The 15,952-nt window shown below is 36.8% G+C and overlaps 1 protein-coding gene across 8 annotated transcripts in view; it reads left to right on the top strand.

Annotated features, from left to right (window-relative positions):
* ptprfa (protein tyrosine phosphatase receptor type Fa) overlaps positions 1-15,952 on the top strand; it is a 226,679-nt gene that overhangs the window by 114,343 nt on the left and 96,384 nt on the right. The window lies entirely within an intron of this gene.

Here is a 15,952-nt window from a genome sequence, read left to right as displayed (position 1 = left end):
CTATTATCTATTACTATTACTATTGTCTTAAGTTCAGTTAAAATGACAAATATGCATTCATTCATTAGTTCTAATTACTAAAGTTCTGACATTAAATAGTGCTTGTGTCACAGTGTACCCACGAAGACTAAATATCAAGAGAGCAGTCTTAAATCCAAATAACTTGAAACAGGCTTGCAACACATTACCAACATGGAAACAATTACCTCAGGAAACATGTGACTGTAAACCAAACGAGGAATAATGAACTAATTAACAAGGGACAGGTGAATGAGATGAATCAAAGAAACACATGGGTGTAAGCAAACAGAAGAACACAAAAGCCGCGTTTCCACCGAAATTACACGGAACAATTTGTCCCAGGAACTTTTTTCCCAGGAACTTTTTTTGCCCCAGACCGGTTGCTTTCTGCGTTTACACCGCGGTCTAAAGTACCGGGAAGGTAAACTGCGCGCAACTGCTCCTCCCAGTCTGTGACGTACAGTAATCAGTTTTGAGCGCCACATTTATAATAAGTATGGAGGAGATTCAAACTGTGCTGCAGTTATGTATTGGTTTACTAACGAGGTAATTAACAAAACAAAATAGACGAGCACTGCACTAAAGCGTGTTCAGAAAGCTCGTATGCGTATAAAATTAGACAACGTATGTTATCAGTTATTGTGAGATGCTGGGACGAACGCGCAAACATTTCCTCTTCCACAAATACCCTTAATAAAGCCTGAAACTCGTCGCCAGTCCACCAGTTTTTTTTTAATTAAATTCCATATTTGCAGACAGACAACTCTTACTGCATGAAGCCACGACACGAACCGCAATAGATTTTTTTAAAAGGGAGGTTAAAAATAAATAAAATGCTGCGTGGAGTCATCCAACCAAAATGCAGCGTGAACACAACCAATCAGCTTGTGCAGCGCACAAGTCCCACCCCTGAAAGCTCCTGAACTTTGAAAAAGTACTACCTCGTGAGCAGGGACTATCGGAGGGGGAAATATTTACCCGGAACTTCATTTAGACCCTGGTTCCTGCGGTGTAAACACATCGAGTACCAGCCCAAAGTTCCTAGTTCCTGGGGAAAGTTCCTGCGGTGGAAACGCGGCTAAAGACAAAACATAACATAACTCTGACAGCTTGATTATCATGATATGATAATATATAATGCTTGATTGACTAATGATAAGAGTGTACGTTTAGATATTTAAAAAGCTGTGTCATTTTATAAAGATAAGCTGATTTGGTGCATTATAAAATGCGTATAATAAAATAGTATATCAGTCTGGCGAGTGAACTAAAAAATGTACTAGCCAATGGCGATTCTATTGCCGAGGTGTGTGTGGAGGGTTGCTTATTGGTGTCCTATGCTAATTTGCACTGTAGAGAGGGTGTTAACCATGGCCTCGGGTACATGGAGACACTTGCAGAACAAGTGTACTGGGTAACATTGGGTGTTATATAAGGAGCAAATGAGAAGCATGCAGCTAAGCATTCTGGGTAGTTAGCGCTGCACGTCGCCTCTAAAACTCATCATTAGACTGTGTGTTGCCGTCAGCCCTGAGGCTTACTTTATCTCTCTCTCTCTTTCTCTCTCATTGCTCGATTCTTTCTGCTCTTCTGCACTCTGTTCAAGGATGCATACCTGCAGACGTGCTTCGTCTCGCTCACTTATTAGCCTGTTACATAAAAAAAATAACATCCTGGCAAAATATTTTTATAATATTTTTATAATGCTCTGTAACAGTTATGAAAGTGGAAAGGAAGAAGAATCTGTGTTTACTTTCATTGCTGACGTTAAGCTGCTTTAAGTGCGAAGTGATTATATTTCTTTCTTGATTATCCTTTCTAATGGATGTGGCATTTTTTTCAAGGTGTATTTTAAGTATTGGCCGATCTATTGTACAGTTATATAATGTTTAATAGATGTGTGTGGTTTTGTCCTGTCTTAAGGCGTGCCACATGAGATCCAATGTGTTTGGAGTTTCAGACACATTTGTATGCGGCAGCTATTAGCCAAGAGAAACTGCAGTTTATCTTACAGCAAACAGGCCATACACACACACACACACACACACATATACACTCACACAGCTCCGCAGGGATGCCAGAGCCTGATAAAGAAGTAATTAAAGCTGCTGGATTTCTTATTTCAATAATAACAGCTTATTTACCAGATTTTTTTTCCCCTTTTCCCTGACATTGAAAGTATTTGTTCATTATTATTGTAGTTTGTTTATCAATGTCCTAATTTGTGTCAAGGAAATTTTTTGTCTTGTTTTGAATTTCCCAGGACAGACTAAGAAAGTTCTTGAGACGGCATCCCTGCTTTCTTTTCAGAACAGCCAAACATCCCATTCCCAAACCAAACCAATAACATCACATCCATTGTAAAAAATATATCTAGTGTTAGAACTTTTTAGTAACTTTTAGAATAAACCAGATTTAACTTGAGATAAATCAAATACACAAATTGTGACATAATACAACTTCACATATCATGTTGACTAAACTTAAAATTTCAAATTAGCATGATCAATAACTTCGAATCAACAAATTTGTTTTATAGTGTGAGCAAAACATGCCTGTGAAATGAAAACTTGCCTGCAGTTGAGGGTAATTTTTCTCATCTTCCAGCCAGTGTTGCAATTGACTTTGTAAGATCAATTTCAATTTCAGATTTGACAAGAAATGCTGTTGTTTAGTTGCAAAGACTGGCGCTTGAAGAAACATTTGATTATTTCTTGAAGAGCAGATGAAACAAAAGCTGTCAGTGTGCCTGATGTCTGCTTGGCTGTTTGTTCACTCTGTTGTCATGCACACTACTTTTCTTAGCATGCATTTTGAATGCAAATGTCTGTTTACTTTATTTTGACATTGTCTAAACTCTAAATATAGTGACAAATCTTAGAGGGCAACTTTAGGGTCTAACTTTATTTGGTATCAAAAATAACCTTAAATTGATTAAATGATCCCAGTTCGCTTTTAAATGAAGGAACAGATTATTATTATTTTTTTTGTGTATTTTTTTTTTTTTTATATAGCCTATATATTTTTTTTATATATATTTAAATGGGGGGAAAAGTGGCTTATATTGCACCACTCAAAAAAATGGTTTTGTGGCACTGTTCTTTTTACCCAAAGTAACACACATATATTTATTTTACCACCAAAACACTATTGTATTGTGTTTAATTAACTTAACCTGTATAATTTCACACTACACTTAATTAATTCACACTCACATTCAGCAGTGCTTAATTTTATAAAATATATGCATATATACACATGTATTTAAGTAGTTGACAGACACACACATTTTTGTTTAATTTTTTTAGGAAAACAAAATGTTATAGTAGGTCATTTTCATTACAAATATGGACAGCCAAACACGTTCCCCTCAGATTCCCAGAGTCACAAACAGACTCTGATGGAGACTGCTGACTTCTGCAAACCTCCGGGGAAGATGCTTTAAAGAGCCAGCTTCAAACAGCAGCTATCAAAGGCTTATTAGTTAGTGTGTGTGCGTGTGTGTGTGTGTGTGTGTGTGTGTGTGTGTGTGTGTCTGTGTCTGTGTGTGTCTGTGTCTGTGTGTCTGTGTGTGTGTGTGTGTGAGCATGTGTTGGTGTGCATGTGTGTTTATGTGCGAGACAGATAGTTGAGGGCAAGGAATTAACAATGCAAATAAATTCTGCTAGCTAATTATCCTTGATGAAACGGAAAGAAGGTCAGTGTGACGGTGGTGTCAGGATTGACAGAAGTAATTTACAGGAGCGAGAAGAGCAGGACGAGGCCACGCCCCTCTGACATCACTCTCTCGAGACACCTACATCACTGTCACTTCTGCTGGTTTCTGCTTTCCTTCATCATGTGCTGTTACACCGCAGACACCGAGCTTCTGCTCGCCTGAATCCTGAGGGGTTTGCACACCCTAATCCTTAATAGTGGCAAATTATTTGAATCTCATCTCCACATGAACATAATCACAGTAATGATGATTCAAAAATTGTTTATTTCATATATAAAAAAACAACAACCGTTTTTATGCTTAAGTTGCGGAAGTTTTGACAAAATATAGATTACTGTAAATAAATGTTGTTCATGGTTCTTGCTTATAGTTGAATGGTCAACTTAAGACTAAAGACTATTTCACAAAAAAAAAAAAAAAACATATACAAAGTCATGCTTTGGGGAATTTTTTAGTTATGACTCTTTCAAATCAGTCTGCAAATCAATTTTCATGTTTTGATCCAGTTCATTAAACATATTGATTCACTAAAATGAATCAAATATCCCAAAGCTAAAATCAGTGTTTTTTGGGGGGGTTTTTTTCAGTATCATTGGTATACTTTTATAGTTTCTGTGAACTTCTTTAATTAGATTTATTTTTATATTTATGTAAAGTTTTTTATATTTTCAGTTTAATTTTAAAGTTTTAGTAAAGTGTTTTTTAATAAATAAAAAAATGAAATGTCTATTTTATTTAGTTTTAGTTACTGTAGTTATTTACAACAAGCTTGATTCTTTATATATATTATTTCAGTTTTCATGTTTGCCACAGAAGATTTATTGTCTATTTATTCTCTTTGTAGTTCTCAGAATATTTGTATGCAATCACATTAGATTTAGAATGAAAACTCACAAATTGGAGGGAAAAAAAGAATCCATTTTTCTGTGGCGCTTTAGATTCAGTGCGGACCGGTGTGAGACCTTGCTCCATTTAATATATGCCAGATCTGTCCTTCTCCTGAATCCCTCCTTACCACCATCACCTCTGGTTCCTCTCTTCTCCTCTGCTCATCCCCATGCAATCTGTTTTTATCTGCCAGCAGGAAGATTTTATTAAAAGCATTCAATTTCCCCAAGGGGGATCATGACTGCTCCTTGATTAAAGAGGAGATGAGAGGTTGCGCGAGGAAATGTCAGCCGAACGAGGGGAGGAGGGAGGAGTGTTCTGTTTGTTTTGGTCTGTCTCTTCCTCCCAGGTGGAGAGGAGTTCATGTAGTGTTAATTAAAACAGCAGTAGCTAGAGGATGTGGCCCGGGCCCGGGTCCGGTCCGGTGGGGATCAGGGCCTTGATGAGGCGTGCATGTCCTACCTGAGAAACTCTGCTCAGGGACGATAGCAGGATTATTTAACAAGGGGCAGGAGGTTCATCCTCCCTGAAGAAATGAAATATCCACCGTTTAATATTGCTCCTATTCGGGGTCTAGTTGTTAAAGAGCTTTGCATATAGTGATCTAAAGACTTGTAATGCATTTTAGCTTCACTTTGGAAGTGTAAACGTGCTTTATAAGTTTATTTAACAAAAATCATCAAGTCATGAAAGGTTGTGCATTACAATGTTATTTTAGTATCATTGAGATACTATTGTATTTTTTTATTATTTTAAATTAAAATGTCTCTATAGTTTTTAATCATTTTTATTTCATTTAGTTTGTTATTTTAGTGCATCAAGTTAAAGTGTAAGTTGCAGGTTAACCACCACAGCCAATTAATGTGTAAATTAAAGTGCTCTATATGTATATATTTAATTATTTCTGTCTTAAAATGCGTTAAAATAACATTTATTGGGGTTTCTTCAACGGTAGCGTGTTTTTTCAGTAACTGGTGATGACGTCATAAGAGGAACTCGCAACCCATACTCTGCTAGATTCCTACTGTATTATGGCTATTTGGAGAACGACTGAGGATGTGGGAAACCATCAAATTCTTTATGGACCACAGCCCTACAATTTTTAACCGGTCAGGCGTGAGAGAGGGGAGGAAATTGCCAGGACCCATGGCACTCAAAGAGTTATTAAAGGACAACTCCGGTGAAAAATGAACCTAGGGGGTAATTAACACATGGTTACCGAGTCGATCTTTCCCTGGGATGCGTTTTCATGAAAATCGAATGTAAAGAGTTTTATCTCTAAAAACAGTTTGGCTTATAACGCTAGTATATGGGGCACAGAGTAAGTAAAAGTAAATCGCTAGTTAATACCACTAACAAGGCTCCATCTTGGAAAACAGTCTCAACTAATCGAGTCACGAACGCCGTGATACGTTAGATTTCACAAACGTAATTCCTATCAACAAGCTCACTTAGCACGCCGTTCGTGACTCAGTTAGTCGAGACCGTTTTCCAAGATGGATCCTGCATGTAAACGCGTAATGTACTGTCTTTATAAACTATCTTCTTATTAAACTGTCTGTACACTAACAAAGTTCTCAATGCTTCGGTTTGCATGTAGGGACCTTCATTATGCTACCGTGTTAGTGTGAGGCTATTTTGAGCCTTGTTAGTGGTATTAACTAGCGATTTACTTTTACTTACTCTGTGCCCCATATACTAGCGTTATAAGCCAAACTGTTTTTAGAGATAAAACTCTTTACATTCGATTTTCATGAAAACGCATCCCAGGGAAAGATCGACTCGGTAACCATGTGTTAATTACCCCTAGGTTCATTTTTCACCGGAGCTGTCCTTTAATGCTTGGTGTGAGGAGAATGAGTGGAGGGTTGGCCAGGTGTCCTGGTGAGTAGCTACGTTAGAGCTAGTCTAGGCTAGCCTGGTGCAAACTTAACCCGGATAATATAAGGGAACAAGCCAGTCTTTTCAAAAGTTTGCCGTCATGTAGAATAGCAAGGAGGGACAACGACTGAAGACATTATTTACTTACATGGTGTCAGTCCAAATCAGAGCTGTAGAGATGCACACACTGCACAGGCACCAATCGCTAGTCTCATCGACGCCTCAAACGTCATGTAATACCCTTCCTCAATCCACGCTATTTCTCACGATTTAATTAGCGATGTTTATTGTCAGAAAAGAAAAAGAGAGATCGATGTCCCCATCACTGTGTTTGTGTGGGCTATGCCACCCAATTGAATCAGCAGTGGAGAGTGTGTGCTGCCGTGAGGTGAACGCGGAACAGCTCGACCTGCGACCGGCTGATCTGACGTGCCTGAACCCGGTGCCTGAACCCGTTTGTTTTGCGAATAGCTTATTCTCATTTCAGGCAGGATCACGGTCCCCTTGAAGTCAGCACACACGAGTATGTTTACAGTTGAGTTATTTTATCCCAAATTTTTGTATCAAATAAAACATACAACCAACTTTTCTGTAGTTATGTAAGGCATCTATAGCTATGACTATGCCGGTAACTCTACTAGTGAGTTCCTCTTATGACGTCACGCCCCATCTAGTGGAAGGGAGCGGGAGCGGTTAAAACCACTGTTAAAAGTGCCAACTTTTCATATTATATTCAGCATTTTGGTATAAAAAACAATGGTGGGCGGTTTTTATCTTTATGTTTAATAAACACATTGCATTATCTTCATGAAAAATTTAACCTGCAATTTACACTTTAAACTAAATGAAAAATTATAAATGTTTTGCTTACAGGACAATAAAGATAGACAGGAAAACTTTTTCATTATTTAATAAAAAAATGTATGCCAATGCAGTAAGTTCCTACATCTCGTCAATGCAATTATTTACTTGAGGTTTTTTTTTTTTTTGCACACCTTTCATGTTTTCGACAGTGTTATTGTATCAAAACACCACAGCATCATAGATGTGTTAATTGTGTCATTTTCAGTTTTTCAGTTAAAAGGCATCTGTCAAAAAAAACAAAAAAACACTGTGATTATTTTCCTCATACTTTTGTCTTGGTTGATTAATGTACGAAATATTCCACATTTGTTTTGCTACATGAATTTTGGAGAAAAAACCTTTAGGCATGAATAAATTGATCAAATTATCACTGAGACTAAACTTTTGGTGATCGCACATAAAACAATTTGGGATAATTTGCATCCCAATGGGATTTGAAATCCTATTACATTTATTCTGTTTTTTGGAAATGCATTTTTTGTATGTTTATATTGAAATGTCTGAGCTCATTTGCTCTTTCATGAGGCAGACTATTGAATGAACTACATATTGAATGCTGATTCCGACTCAGCATAAGCATGAGACAACGGCATGAGCAAATATGATTTATTTTCTGTCCTATCACAGCTACTCTTTCATTGTTCTTGGGTTCTTGCTGACACTTGCATCATTACAACCATTGTACTGGACATACAGTATACAGTTATCTAAACAAAACATTTGATTCCATCACTTGCAAAATGACAATGTGACAATCAGTTATAAAGATCAAACTACATCTCTTATATTTCAACCAAATGGCGTTTTATGAACTAACCGTAACCATTTTTTACTCATATGTGGCACTTGGGTGTTGTTAATTTTGGTGCATGTGAAAAGTCAAGTACCAGGACTTCAGGATTAGCATGTCTATTCTGGGTCATGTGCACCAGCATTGTTGCATGTCTGAAGTATTCGCTCGCAGCCGAGACCTGTGAAAACTTCCAAAGCTGTAAATGATCTGCAAGAACACCTGTCAGTTCAGACCTAGAGTACGTGTGCATGTGGAGACGGACTCTCTGCATTGTGGGTGAGGAATTCTCACTGTGTGTGAACTGTTGTTCTAGTTCAGACACTGAAGCATGGATATGTCCAGAGGAGCATTTGATTGTTCAGGGATTTCATTGCTCAAGATACTTAATGGAGTTCTTATTTACTATTTATTTAAATACCATCTCAGATGTCTCTCCTAAAATCCCTAAAAATAAACACAAATCCATAGTTGAAATTGAAATTGCTTATATTAAGGTTAGAGATCTGAACAATCTGTACACTGAACACAACACTGAATAATGCAATAACATTAATTTAACAAAATAGGATGTAACATAAAACCCTAATGTGCGTAAATGATTGTTGTTTCAATGCAAATCTGTCAAATGTAAGCAGTCACAGAAAGAATTCTGTTTTTAATGCAAATTATAAGATGATTTGTACTTTTTCACTTTTAAAAACTGTACATTTAACACAATTTTTAACTTTAAAATGTTGTATTTTACTGTAATATCACATGAAATGTGCCAGTACAGTTTTTCACCGTAGAGTAAGGGAACTTGCCAGTAACCAATTATTTACCTTAGCATTTTTACAGTCTGTTATCATTAAAAATTACATTCATTTTTGGGTGACAGATTGATTCTGTGCAGCATTTAGTCCAGGAATTCACAACCTAGTAACATTAGACAATATCCTCAGGGCCTAATGTCACATTGTCTCATGTCTTTTAAATTCAGCAGCATGAGACACGCTCTCACGACACTCGCAACCCATAAAGATCCTTCTGTCTTCCCCTGAGCAAATCCTTCCCTCTGTCTGCGCTTCAGGTGAATGTGACTCTTTTTTTCATTCGCCTCCAGAAATGTCTGAGAATCCAGCAATAATAGTGAGCCAGACTGAGCCTCGTCGCAGAAACACTCGGAGAACAAAAGCCTCAGTGCGGAGGCACACACACCAGAGCTGGGCGGACAGGTCATCGTGACACACGTCTGACTGAACGGACCACTTCATTATGCTTCAGTCACACACCTGACCTGCGATGCAGAGAGCGACAGATTTCTGTCTGCATTTTATACAGTCTGGGTGCTATGACAGTATTTAGTGCGCGGCAGTAGAAATATGTAGCAGATTCATCCACATACAGTTCAAAAGTGAGGAATTTTGAATGTTTTTGAAGTCTCTTATTACTCATTATTTACCAAAAAAATACAGTAAAGACAGTAATATTGGCAAATATTATTACAATTTAAAATAGCTGTTGTATATTTGAATATGTATAACTTTTCAGCATCATTACTCAAGTCTTCAGTGTCACATGATCCTTTAGAAATCATTCTAATATGATGAACATTTATGATTATCAATGTTGAAAACAGTCGTGCTGCTTCATATATTTGTGTAAAACATACTTTTATGATTCTAGGATTCTTTTATGAATAGAAAAACAACATTTTTGTTACATTATAAATGTCTTTACTGTCACTTTTTGTCAAATGAATATATCCTACAGGGTTATTTCCAATTAGAAAATAAAATTTTTAATTCATCAAGTATTTAATTTAGAGTATTATCATAAAATTGCAGGCATGTTAAACTTGTTTGTGTTGACTTTCCTGTATCATGATTAATAATTGATGATACTAATTGGTCACACCGCTCCATCCCTAATAAAGACTCTGCAATCTAAAAACAATGTTGAATCCTTAATTGTCAGTTTAGTCCTTAAGAAGTGCATTCACGTGTTTGCACTTGGCAACGGCAATCTGTACTGACACACACTGCTCATCTTCTGTTTTACAGAGCGTAATATGTTCAGTCTGGGTGTTTTTGATAATCTCCCTGTGGTGATGAACTTATCAGGTAAGACTGGGATGGAAACAGACAGGGAGAATGTTTCTTTCATTTTATTTCCTCCGGCGGGCGAGGACGGGTCGCCCCCGATCCCTCTGATGTGTTTTCCTGAGGGTTGCCATGGCGATAAGCTTCCATGCGCGGGCAGAAATCGTCGACGGTTCGCGAGAGAGACGGTGAGGCGTGTTGGGACGGCGTCATGTTCATGGCTAATGCTTTCTGACTGACAGGCTGTCAGTTTAGCCGTGATTCCAGCATTCAGGGATTACAGGGTGGAGGGAGTAATCCACAAATTCCACCGTATCAATGCGGCAGCGCTGGGGTCATGTAATAAGGCATAATATTTCCGCCTGACTAATTTGTCAGAGCCAGCCCGGTTTCAAGCCCCTTGCATGCTTTAATGAAATACCTCGGTGTTAAATTACTGTGGGAAATCTGCATGTGTGATGCGTGCTGGCATCATCGCAGCCGAGCTGACAGTGTGGCTATTCACGTCACCCTATTATTGGAGAATTAATAAGGGTGATTGAGTTTCAAGGGTTTTCCTTTATTATTTGTTTTTCGTTCTCTTTCAAGTGAACAACTGGAGGTATGACATGTTTTCTTCAGCCATCAGGTTCAACAAAGGGCTTTAAACAAGTCTTGGTTACAAAAAGTCTCCAGAGAATGTGACGTTTAACGAACTTTCTGTGTGAAAACTGACATGTGAAACCCAGATTCAAAAGCGACTTCTCTTTAGTTCTTTGATGCATCTTGTTTTTGGAGAACTTTGGATGATTTTGTTGGCACAGTCTACACATTTGCATTGCTGCGGAAGAAGACCAATATTTATTTTTAGTGATGCTTGCTAAGACAGGCAAAAAACCCTAAAGATTGACACTGAAGGAGGGACATGAGTCTTATGAATGCATGACGGTTTTTAATTGGGCTCATAACACTGAACTAAACAACACTGAGAACACCTGAGCGAGGCCCTGGCATTGTAGCAATTGGGTTTTGCATAGACAATAACCTCTCATGTTTTCTTCAGAAAATGTACAATTTCACAAAAAAATATTTTGTGTTCTCATTTTAGTTTGTGTTTTAATAACATTAATTGAGTTACATTCTAAAGAAACCGTAGGCCTGGTTTCACATCATTTAATTAGCTTTTATAAATGTGCCTTAAAAAAAAGCATTACTGATGTGCATCTTGAGACAAAACAATGACACTGATGTGTTTTTAGATATTTCAGTGCAAGTTACTTTCAGTTAAAAAAGCTCAAACATGCATTTTAGTCTGGGATAAGGCTTAAGCCTTGTCTGTGAAACCGGGGGTTAATTTTTAGTAAATTTTTTTTAGAAGTTGGCTAAAATAAATCTTTGTCATATTTATGCAATGATAGCAGCTCACATCATTTGAGGGAGAATTTGGGGAAAAATGTTTGTGCTTGTGTTGAGATCTCTGATTTTTGGTTACCAGTGTTATTTTAGGATTATTTATACACTATAAAAGTATTTAATAATATTTTGAATTATCTTTTATTTTTTAGTTAGTAATTTTGGTATTTTCTAGGCCATTTGTATTAGTATTTTATTTTTTATTTTATTTTTTTGTGGTCACAGTTTGGTTTAGGGTCCAATTCTCACTATTAACTAACTATTAACTATGACTTTTGCCTCAATAAACTAAGTTTAGGTATAGTTTAGGTTAAGTTTAGGTATTGGGTGGATTATGGGTTGTAGAATATGATCATGCAGAATAAGGCATTAATACGTGATTTATAAGCACTAATAAACAGCCAATATCATAGTAAATATGCATGCTAATAAGCAACTAGTTAATAGTGAGAATTTGCCCCTAAACCAAAGTGTTACCTTTTTTTTCTATTTAACCTTAAATTATTTTTATTTCAGTTTTAGTTTGTCATTTTAGTACTTTAAGCTTAATTTTAATTTCAGTTAGTGGCCAAGGTAACATCGGCAATTTTAAGTGTGAGGTTTTCAATATATTTTCTTTTATTTCAGCTTTATTAAAAAATAAATAAATAAATAAATAGTTTTAGTATTAGTTAACGATAAAAGCACATACCTTTGGCATGTAAAACTGAGCACCCTGTTGAGATCTCCTTTGTGACTTTAGAGACGACACACTTGAGATTATGAGACGACAACTGAGATTTTGAGACGATTATGAGACGACAACTGAGATTCTTTTTTTTTTTCAGGTGAAACATCTGACAAGCAGGAGTCTTTATTTGCTACATTTAATTGCATTACTGGCGAGGAGGAACAGTTGTACACAATAGTATCTGTCTCAAACCCTCCTTCCCCTGTGGCAGTGACCTGGAATGGACGATTCCTTTAGAACCAGAAGTTCTGTATCTCACTGCAGCTGGTGTTGGTTTATTCCCACTGGGGTCTATTACCAAACCTGTGTGTCTCACAAAGGCCTGTGGTGCGTAGACGCGACCCTACAGTGACCTTACCTAGTCATTCCTACAATGCACCTTCTCAACAGAAAACAAACACGGAGACAAAGGCAGGTCCGCCAGCAGGACGAGGTGTTCCTCGGCACATGTTCTCACACATCAAGAGAGAGACCTCTCCAGGGAGTCTCCCTCACGTCATTTGTGCATATTCTCTCATTGCAAGGCTCTTGCTAAGCTCTTTATGAAGGCTTTCTCTCCTATTGTCTCTCAGAGAAACTCTCCAGCTGTAGTGGAGCATAAAAGAACCTTCCTGTGAGAAAAGTAAACTTTAGTGCTTCGTGACACTGTAATTTAACTGCAGAGGAGTCCGGTTTCGTCATTGTGTTTGCAAAGGAAAACCCATATACAATGTTTAACTGTTTCAGTGCCAAAATGGAGTGTGAGATGTTGGACATTTTATTTTTATCTATTTATTTAAAAAAAAAAAAATTCAAATTAAAAAATCACAAAAATCTCTAAAACATTTTCTTAATTAGTTCGTCTTGTTTTCCAGTAAAGATCTAAACATTATACTAAGACTTGTTAAGAAAAGTGTTATTTTTTATAATTAATGTAGGAAAATGTAATGAGATTTATAAAACAGCAACTGTTTGCCAATTAAGGTTTAGAAGAATAAATTTAATTCAATATGTTTTCTTTGAAAACAAGACTTATTATCTTACATAAACTCGTGTTGCAATAAATGTAACCTTATTTTAAGGGCATTTAGATATTTTAGATATAGAAAACAAGATAAAATACTGATAAATTTTTTTAATATTTTCTGCAATGAAATCTGAAAGATAGCATATCATGCTTTGCTGCCAGTGGAAAGATTTGAAGTGTTCAGACTTTAAAAAATTCATGATCAGACCTCTTTTAGTTGATGCAATGAAGAGAATTATGTGAAGAAATCCAGATCTTCTTCAGTTCACATTGTATATGCTCTGTGTCCGCCGGCATTTTGACAGTCAAAAATAGTCGATCTCTGAATGCAACGTAACAGGGAGGAGAGTAAAGATGGAAAGCTCCTAAAGCTTAGTTCCATATAAATTCACGGATAATTTGTGGTTTTGTCGTTAGTGAAAATCAATATTGACCTTGTATCTGAAAAAGGATCCTCATATAAAAAGCAATACTAAAATTCAGAGTCAGTTCATTCGCATTCAGTCATAATGCCGGCGGACACAGCTACAGTGAGTTGTTCAAAATCTTTCTTTTTAGTAAACTCTGTGTTCTCAATGCTGGAGTTCATGTGTAGAGCCTCTGCTGATACTTCCAGCACAGTTTCATGTTGTGTCGAGCCGCATTAGTGTTTTAAAATTTGCGATTTTTGATGCTATCATAGAAGTGCCCCAAGCACTCCCATTCAAAAGGCATTTTGACCGAAAACGAAAATACGGTCAAACTTAAAAGTGACGTTTCCATTCTAATTATGCTTTTAAACTAAAGTTCACCTCGGGTAGATTAACAAAAAGACCCTAGATTGTATTTTGGCGAGAGTTACCCTTTAAACATTAAATCACCGTTTTTTTAATAATCACACTATACCATATCACAGTTTTGATGTTATCTCTATTAATTGTGCAGCCCATGTGTGTTTGCAAAGCTCAATTAGTGTATGAACAGAGAACACTTAGAACATTGAGTCCTGTATGTTTCCAGTCTGCACCTGCTGTTCTTAATGATGCTGATTTGCATCAAGTTGTTTCATCCTCCATTATCTGTGAGAGTGTGGTGACCGCTGGATGCTGTTTGGTTTCTCTCTGGTTGTGCTCATCCACTTCTCATTTCCCATTTCAAACATGCAGAAACACTCACAGCACATTATGTAAACTTCTGTGCTGTTCCCTTCTCTTACCACTCAACCACATATCAGAGAAACTCTCTGCCTCATAGACCCTGTTTACATCTGGTAGTGACATCCATCTCAAGTAATTGAAATCACAAGTGAAGTGCTAAACGTGGGGTATTGAAGACACATTTAGATCAGACCACTCAAGTTGCTTTCAGAGGTGTTCACATTGTATTGTGTAGTGTAAACGGTAATGGGCTCTGATGCATCCTGGACAACAGCGACAAATTAAAGATATTTATAATGTTACAAAAGATTTCAATTTCAGATTAATGCTGTTCTTTTGAACTTTTTATTCATTAAAGTATCCCGAAAAAATGTATCATGGTTTCCACAAAAATATGAAGCAGCTCAACTGTTTTAAACATTGATAATAATCAGAAATGTTTTTTAGGCAGCAAATCCACATATTATAATGATTTCTGAAGGATCATGTGACACTGAAGACTGGAGTAATGATGTTGAAAATTCAGCTTTGATCACAGGAATAAATTACATTTTAAGATATATTCACATTGTAAACAGTTATTTTAAATCATTATTGCTGTTCACAATATTGCTGTTTTTACTGTATGATCAAATAAATGCAGCCCTGGGGAGGATAAGAGACTTCTTTCAGAAACATTAAAACATTTACTGACTCCAAACTCACCCTTATTTCACTACAAACCAGTGTGTCTTACTTTCTTCTGTGGAACACAAAAAAATATATTTCCAAAATAAATCATCTTTCGGGTTCAACAGAAGAAAAAAGTTCCAAGTTTTGGAATGACATGAGGGTGATTTTATTGAACGATATAGTGACATAGTTGCTATGACTAACAACATATTAAGTGATGTATGTAGTCACACACAATCAGAGACCCTCCACTTGATAAAATGCATTTGAAATGCGTAATAATACCAGGTGTAAACGGGGCCAGAGAGAGCGAGAGCTTTCCATGACCCCGTTTTCACAGATTCACGTTTTTGCAGTTTACACGCTTATAATGGTATCGCTTTCAAAACTCGTTTTCAAAAATGTGCACTTTCTAACCTACCTCAAAGTTTGCGTTCTCAGGCCACCAAAACGCCATTGTCGTGTAAATGATCAGCCAGAACGCATTAAAAGTTTTCTGTTTTCAGTTAAAAACGGTGTCATGGCCCTAATGATTTTTACACTGAAAATGAATCCATTCAGAACTTACTTAAGCTAGACGATGACTTTCTTCTAGAGCTGTTGTAAAGGCAAAACAATCTTTGTTGCATTCATTTCCTATTATCACTGTAAATCTGCTGTATTGTAAAAAGCACTATATAAATGAAGATGACTTGACCTCTGCAGTGCAAAAAGAGGCATGTGTACATAACGTATTTCTACCATTTCATTTTAGTAGTATTGGTGCCTAG

Source organism: Abramis brama (assembly GCF_963993115.1).
Source record: "Abramis brama genome assembly, chromosome: 11".
Taxonomy (NCBI): domain Eukaryota; kingdom Metazoa; phylum Chordata; class Actinopteri; order Cypriniformes; family Leuciscidae; genus Abramis; species Abramis brama.
The sequence above is the reverse complement of the archived record's forward strand: the minus strand, read 5'-3'. Positions and strand labels throughout refer to the sequence as shown.